The sequence below is a fragment of the Stegodyphus dumicola genome, chromosome 8 (assembly GCF_044657685.1).
Source record: "Stegodyphus dumicola isolate Sdum_Otavi_A_Nest chromosome 8, ASM4465768v1".
In the NCBI taxonomy this organism is placed as follows: Eukaryota; Metazoa; Arthropoda; class Arachnida; order Araneae; family Eresidae; genus Stegodyphus; species Stegodyphus dumicola.
The window spans coordinates 146764731-146772903 of record NC_140775.1 but is presented as its reverse complement, the minus strand read 5'-3'; the positions used below and the strand labels follow the sequence as shown (position 1 = coordinate 146772903).

Below are 8173 nucleotides of genomic sequence, written 5' to 3'. Positions count from 1 at the left end.
AAATAATTATAAACATTAAATTCTTTTCGTAAAGGGAAGCCTTAGAAAATGAAAAACGATATTTAAGTTAACTAAGGGAAATAAATATTGTAAAACAAGGTATTTTTCAATATTTTTTCGTAGTATTGTTTGCACTAAATAAATTTTGTTGAACAGAACACATGATGGCATAACTGCTAAGACCATGGTAAAAACATAATAAAAAAGTATTGTTCTATTTATTTTCATTGCTCATGCACTTTTTTTAATACAAATGAACTTTGACATTCCATGAGAAAGATATGATCGTGATTTTCAGTTTAATTTACATATCTCAAGCAAAAATATATATAAAAAGATTTGACTTAACAAATTCATATTTAAATACCATAAAATTGTACAAATTTCTTAATATCCGTCATTATACTTTTAAATAGTATACTTATCACATTCTTTTTAAAGTGAAAAGTCACTTCATACTGATTCACTTCAGATTTTAGCAGAAGTGCATATTTTTTCAGTATAATCTAAAAGTACTCTTATAACCCCTTACACTCCCAAGATTTCTATATAACATTTATCCTGACGTGATTATTTGCTATAGTAAATAATCTTCGATATCGGCATCCTATTCTTCCTTCCATACATTAAAAATGGAACAATTAAAATACATTTTCTTAGACATATACGCATAATAATAATAATAATAAACTTGCCATACATCTTAGTTTCAGCCCACCAGCAGCTGAGCGGTAAAGTCGCTGAACACTGGTAGTTCGGTCCGAATCCCGCGAACGGGCTGGCTGCATGGGCGTTTTCGTGGTTTTCCTCATGTGTAATGTGTATACGAGCCAGTTTACCTGAGAAAGTCCTCCAAGAAGGCATCACACCTATTACGCAGATAGCCCTAGTGTGCTTTGCCATAATTAAATACACCACCACATCTTAGTTTCAATTCAGCCTGTACACAAATTAAATATTTTTAATTACTAATGTATTTTTATCAGGTTGTTTCTTAAAATACTTTTGTTATACTCAAAATATGTGTTCAATATTAAATTATTTTTCTTTCTCTTATAATTAAAAACAAGTTATATGGAATCAAAATTAAAACATATGCAGCAGTTAAATAACACTGAAGAGTATCTACTTACTCTTTCGCTATTTGTATTCTAGCATTATACACAGATTTGTTTTCCTTCAGAGTCAGCTATGTGTAAGTTCACTTAGTTATATCAATTAAATTACATCAGACATATGCATCAGTTAAACAACATTGAAGGAAATATGTTGCTCGCTCATCGATGTTTGCATCATAGTGTGGTCGAGAAATTGTTCTTTCTTCTGAAGCATGTATCAGTTTACTTAGTTCTCAATGCTTAACCCAGACATTGCTTCAATACATAGAATTACTTTTGGGATGTAAAGAAAGTAACCAAAACATGTGAATTAACTTGGATAAGCGAATTTATCAACTAATCATTCAGGTAGTCACTATTGGTAAACACGACACTGAGATTAAATATCTCGCTATAAGTCTCCTTCATAAGAGGAAAATTATGATAAAATGAATAGCACATATTCTGGCATTTTCGATGTTGAAATTATCTGCTCTTTTGCAGCGAATAGTCCATAACTTACGATCACTTGGAAAACGATGGTATGTGATGCCTTGACTTTTAGTTTTCCTTCTATAATTCTGACACAACGCTATAACACAACTTGCCATTTCCGACTAGGTATAAAAGCAAATTAATAACACAAATCAAATGTATCCCAGATCAAATGCAACGAATGTAAACAAACGCCGAGAACTAACGACTGTCACCCACATGACGTCATGCGCAGGTGGCATAATTTTCTCCCTGCACTACGCATCGCTCTTGGGCCCCCCCTGGCACTAGCCGACGATAAAATCACAGGAGTCTCAAGACCAGAAGAGGAAAATGCTTATCTTCACTGTCATTGGCTGTATACCACGTGACACTCCCGAAACGTTTTAGGCAAAGAATCTGTAAGAGATTCTTTGGTTTTAGGCGCTATTTCTGGTTTTTCGCCAACTGCAATTGTGTTTCTCGCCAATTGTTAGCGGTTTGTTTAAATCAAGGATATTGATTTTTTTTATTATCAAAATGAATATGTTTAAATGTAAATCTTGCAGTTCATCTTTTTATGCGAAAAGATATTTGAAAGCGCATGCACAAAGAATACACGCATTTAAATAATAAAGTTGCACCATTTTCGTGTACGTATTGTACGAAGCAATTTTGTACAAAAAATTCTTTAGCTAAACATAGGATACGTATCCATAATATAAGGCGAAGTAATATTAAATGCGGCGAAGACGAATGCCGGGAACTATTTCCTACTAGAGATTTAAGATCTCACTTAGAGACTTGCCATAATTACAGCAATATGACCAAATGTATAAAACTGGAGTTTCAAAAAAAGCAAGGTATGCAATGAACTTTTTATTATTTTGTTTTCCTAGTTCAATTATAAATAAGCAAAATATATTGCGTAACTTCTGTATATAGCCCTTAATCTTTTTACATTAAAATTAAATAGCTTCATTAAAGCTAGTTCAGCAATACATTTATTTGAAGAAACACCATATATATGGTATTATTAATTTAAGCTGTTTCAGCACACAAATATGCATTTATTTGAAAAAATTAACAAATTAATTACTTTGAAACATATAATTTCAGAACACTATAGTTTTAACAATTAAGATTATTTTTCTGAGTGGCTGCAATCTGCATATTTTTATTTACTAATCAGATGCCCTTATTATGAAAATTTATACATTTATTTATTTATTAGACTTTTATTCATGGTTATCGGATGAAGAAAGAAAAACAAAGACTCATTTTGTGGTAGATTCATCTGGGCAGAAACATAAAAATTACACCAGGACGCTGTTTTGCTGTAATAGAAGTGGGACATACAAAGCAAAAGGCAAAGGTGAAAGACAGCTAAAAGCACAAGGGACTTCCAAAACAGGTTTCTCTTGCACAGCTACTGTCATACTAAAAGATTTTGGCAATCGTTTTGAAGCTGTATATTTTAAAGAACATTACAAGCATGAAAAATCCCTTTGTCATCTCTCTATTCCTAAACAAGAAAAGCAAAGTATAGCAGGCAAGTTATGTGTTAGACCGTATTTTGATTGTATTAATTTCTCTTAAATAAAACTATAATTACTTATGCAGTTGGAGCCTTTCTAGCTGTCATTAATATACAGGTGGTTCAAAATTCCAAAAGTGAATGAATTTTAATATTAATGAAGTTGATAACGAAAATCATTCATGGAAAATTCAGATTGGGAGAGAAACACGCGAGTGTGAAATTTAAAATTAGGCTTAACAGCAGACTTAATTTGCATAGATTTTAAATAAAATTATCAGCTTTGAGGACAATCAGACACAGGTATCTCTTCAGGAGTACAAAACTTTTGCAAAATGGAAGGAGTGGGTAGAGCAAAGTAAAGATGAACGTAACACTGTCTGCTGTGGAAAATAATAATGAAGCATGTAAAACCAAGATATTATAATTCTAAATGATTTATGAAGGAATTAACACATTTATAATTCTAATATCTTAATTTGTTACATTTCATTACTGTTTTATCTGAATGGTTGAATGTTTGTGTTTCTCTGTCAACTGCTTTTAATATAAATTTGGATAATTCTCTTGAAGAAGAGGGACCTTGAAAATGCTGAAGTTTGATTCAAAATCTAGATGAAACTAAGATTAATATTTTGCCTGATTTAAAATTATGGTAAATTGTTTTCTCTTGTATTTATGAACAGTATATTAAATATTTATATAAAAGTGATTAATTATCTATATTTAAGTAACCTGAGATTTGTAACAATTGTTTTTCTTATTATTAAATTAAGTATCATATTTCTTACTAATCTACTGTATAGGCATATTTGTAAATTTAAAGATACTTTTTTTATTCCATTAGTTTTTAGTATATAAGATACATCTGTCATGATATTTACATTTTTCAGTAACTATATTATACTCATGAGCTAATAGTCAGTTTAGAGTTTTCGCCAGTAATCTATTGTCACATTTGTGAACAGGTGGTGTGGCTACACCGGACGTTGCCAGAGTGGACACGTACAATTTCGCGATCAGAGCAGACACTTCAAAACTCATCGTGGTTAGAGCTGCACATCTTTTCCCCATCTTAGAACAGATAAAGGGTGCAGATAAATAAGTAAATAAATACTTTTAAAAATTGCAAATATAATTTAAAACAGTATTTTAAGTGGCAAATCTCTTTTACCGATGTTTTCTGTTTTTGCACTCGATTATCGAATTACAATGATAAATACATTTTTGCCAATCATATTTAATTATTTATATGTATTTAAATTGTTATGATATTATAGTGTGAATGCATTTTAAACATAGCGAAATGTAATAAAAATAAAAACTTTTGTGTAAATATAAAATGGAATAAAAATAAAAATTTCAGGGATTTTGTGGAAAACTGTATTTTAGAGTCAAATATTAGAACAGGTGCAGTTACCATAAAATTAATTAGCTGCATTAATGTAAGTAAAAATAAATATTAGAAGTAAAATATACAAAATAGATACTAGTAAATAAATACTAGCTATCCTTTATTATAAAGGCATAAATATAATTTACAATTTAGTCCAACCTAGTTACAAAACTTAAAGATTTTAGACATTTTTCTAAATTGTTTGATGTTTCGAATTCTTTCATCCAATTTTACATATGCTTTTTTCCTTGTTATTTCAGGGTCGCCTAATTCTCTGGCTTTCAAATTAAAAGACACTTTTTTGTGTTTCTTCTTTTAGTATTTTAACTAATAAGTGCACAATAGGCTGGTTTCTGCCAGTGATTGTGTTTAATTTAGAATTCCACCTTTCAACAGAATTATTTGTCTTATGATGCTGTCCATGTACATTCTGTATTTTAATGGGCATATTTTGATTTTCCATTCACTACTCGACAAAAGAATCAATGAATGTGGTAAGTTTGTCAATGCTAAAAGCTTTTCCCTATACAATGCTCTAAGTATCATCTACATGTTCTATTGGCAAGTAAGCTAAGGCAGAAATCATTCTACAGACATGTCTTATATCTTCGTTCTCTTTATATTCCTTTATTACACCCATTTCTCCCCATTCATCTTATGTCACAAACATTGATTAAAATGAAAGTTACAACCGAATATAGTCGAACTGGGAAATTCTAACATACAGCTATTGATGGCTGCGGCTTCAAAATCAAATTTTATAATGTCCGGCTTCTACTTAGGGTACCAACATTTCACTTCCTGAAACATTGCAACTTACGTTGCTTGTGTCTTATAAGGCAGAAATGCAAAAAGCGCTGGATAAATATTGGTCTCAGTTGCTGTACTCCTTAAGTTGATGTTCAAATTTCAAAACACTTACTATTTTATATATTGTTGAAAGAATTGATTAGGGCAATGAAATGTTCGTTAAAAATTTTTTTTCAGTTGCAAGCTGATATTCTAATATCATACCATTGTTTGCATGGAATTCATATTTAGTAGATATAAAATAATATAAAATTTTCTTTTCAAGTTCATATAAATGAAAAACTTTATTTTACATATAGTATATATAATTTTTATCTCCTAATTATCTTTTTAAATTATTTCAGGTAAATTATTGCAGGGAGTGGAAGAGAAACGAATTTTGCAAGATGCAAGATTCTCTTCGAGAGATGATATTGAAACAAAACAGTTAATAACGAGAAAAGACCTGCATAACATTAAGAGGGATTTTGGTCTGAGCATTAATTCTAAAGGATTAATTTTAACAGATGATGAGACAAGTGTTTGGTCCTGGGTTAATACGATGTCGCAAATGGAATTCAACCCCGTTCTGATGTATAAACGTCAAGGAGAAAAATATGCAAATGTAAACGAAAATGATTTCATGTTAGCAATAATGACAGAATTTCAAAAAAAAAATGTTGATAGAATCTGTATTGATTCTACACATGGAATTGAACTTGTAACATTGCTTGTCGTTGATAAGTATGAAGAGGGCATACCAGTTGCTTTCTTAATATCATCAACAGTATCAGAAAAAATTTTGGTAAACTTTTTTAACTGCATCAAAAAGATCATTGATATCAAGCCAAAGGTTTTCATGAGCGATGATGCTCCCATGTTCTATTATGCATGGGAGCATACATTTGGTTCTTGCCAAAAATTATTATGTGCTTGGCATGTGGACAGAGCATGGAAAGGCCATTTGAATTCTGTGCCAAAACATAAAAGACAAGCAGTGTACAAAAATTTAAAAACTTTAATGTATGAATTAGATGAAGAAATGTTCAACAAAATGTTAGAAACATTTTCTGAGCAACTATGTGAAGATGAAGACACACGAGAATTCCATAAATATTTTATGACATACTATTTTGAAAGAGCCAAAATGTGGGCATACTGTTTCAGAAAAGGGGCTAAAATCAACACCAATATGTATGTTGAAACATTTCATCGGAAATTATATTTATTTAGATGGGAAGAAAACCAAACGGGTTGATAAATGTATCATCGAGTTAATTAATCTTGTCAATGATCAAAAGTTTGACACTTACATAAAATATCAGAAAGGAAAAATAACAAAGAAGACAACAAAAACATTTCAACGTCATAAAGCTGCTGAGCTTTTAAACGCTAACTGTGTAAAAAAAGATGATGTATGGGAAGTTTCATCAGAACTGGGAGAAAATTCTTATAAAATTATCAGAGATCATGTTTGTAATGATTTATGCCTCATAACTTGTAGACTTTGTTCATGCTGTTTAAAAGCTTATAAATGTACATGCCATGATTATTCTATTTTAAATAATATGTGTAAACATATACATTTTGTAATCATGTCTGAAAAAAAGACAGAACCTTATATAGGCCCTCTAAACAGAATACCTACTAGGAATAATTATGAATCTTTAACAGTAAGTAAAACATGCATTAGTGAACTTATTCAATCTTCATTTTCAATTTCTGAAAAATTAAACTGCATTGAAAATATGGACATTAATCTTGCTACACAAATAAAAAAGCATTTAAATGCAATTGAACATTTATTAGAAGTTCCTTTGTTAGATAAAGCACATGCTTCAATTTCAAAAGAACCAACAAATAAAAAAATTGTTCCCCAAAAGAGATTTTATTCAGTTAAAAAACGAAAAGTGTGTAAAAAAGTACAGTTTGGAAATTCTTCAACAGCAGAAAAAAATAATACCAAACCTATTTTATTAAATCAATTAATTGTTAATTCAGATCCCAGCTATGATCATTTGTATTGCAGTGAATTGAATGCCAAAAGTTTAAAAGAAAAGTCACTAAATAATGTTTAAGAAAATTATGCTATTTAAGTATTTTTAAAATTTGTGTATTTATAACAAATTATTTGATTTTTATGTAACTAATCTGGATGTCTCATTTTAATTTAATTATGTATCTTATTATAAATTTAATAAAATTGTTATAACTGTTCTACTGTATATCTAAGCTATGCATTTATTCTATACTTAATCTACGCATACATTAAATCTATTTATAGTCATGCTTTATAATAACTATTCTACTGTAAATGTGAATTACACATTTATCATATACGTAATCATTGTCCAGTTAGGTGATAGGATTGTTGATGTTTCTTTAAATAATGAGTCCAGATAAGCAGGATGGTATGAACAATTTATTAGGAGAATAGGCACAATACTATTACACACAGAACAAAAATGGCTGAAAACAAATCAAGGAGAATAGGGATATTTAGCAACTCACTTTTAGCTCATGAAATAAATTCTAAAGTTTCCTAAATCACTCTCTCAGGATAAACACTAACTTGTAATTCAGCTAACTGCAAAGTCTGGCACCTAATTCACAAGCTCTCTTGTTCTCAGACCCGTATTTATACTCTGCAGGATGTGTTATGCAAGATAAATGCAAAGTTCGTTATGACACGAAAACCTATTTTCGAAGCCCTGTGACCAATTCATCCAGAAGTTTCTAGAGCCATACTGCAACAGGCATCTCAAGATAGATAACGCAAAATGCTTATCTTTACTGTCATTGACTATATCACATGACAGTCCTGAAACGTTGTTGGCTCTATTTCTAGTTCTCCTCCAACTGCGTATCTCGTCAATTGTT

At 30.3% G+C, this 8173-nt stretch overlaps 1 pseudogene; it reads left to right on the top strand.

Annotated features, from left to right (window-relative positions):
• The first annotated feature begins 2394 nt into the window (after positions 1 to 2394).
• Positions 2395 to 7510, top strand: LOC146995992 (uncharacterized; annotated as a pseudogene).
• Positions 7511 to 8173: the final 663 nt, after the last annotated feature.